Source organism: Pecten maximus, chromosome 3, assembly GCF_902652985.1.
Source record: "Pecten maximus chromosome 3, xPecMax1.1, whole genome shotgun sequence".
NCBI classification, from domain to species: Eukaryota; Metazoa; Mollusca; class Bivalvia; order Pectinida; family Pectinidae; genus Pecten; species Pecten maximus.
In genome coordinates, this window is record NC_047017.1 from 10,827,274 (window position 1) to 10,827,669 (window position 396).

The window sequence follows — 396 nt, forward strand, 5'->3', positions numbered from 1 at the left end:
CACAACATGTTGTAAGGGATGGTTCGGTGTCTGACTGTTGTATCTCACAACATGTTGTAAGGGATGGTTCGGTGTCTGACTGCTTGTATCTCACAACATGTTGTAAGGGATGGTTCGGTGTCTGACTGCTGTATCTCACAACATGTTGTAAGGGACGGTTCGGTGTCTGACTGTTTGTATCTCACAACATGTTGTAAGGGACTGGTTCGGTGTCTGACTGCTGTATCTCACAACATGTTGTAAGGGATGGTTCGGTGTCTGACTGCTGTATCTCACAACATGTTGTAAGGGATGGTTCGGTGTCTGACTGCTGTATCTCACAACATGTTGTAAGGGACGGTTCGGTGTCTGACTGCTGTATCTCACAACATGTTGTAAGGGACTGGTTCGGTGTCT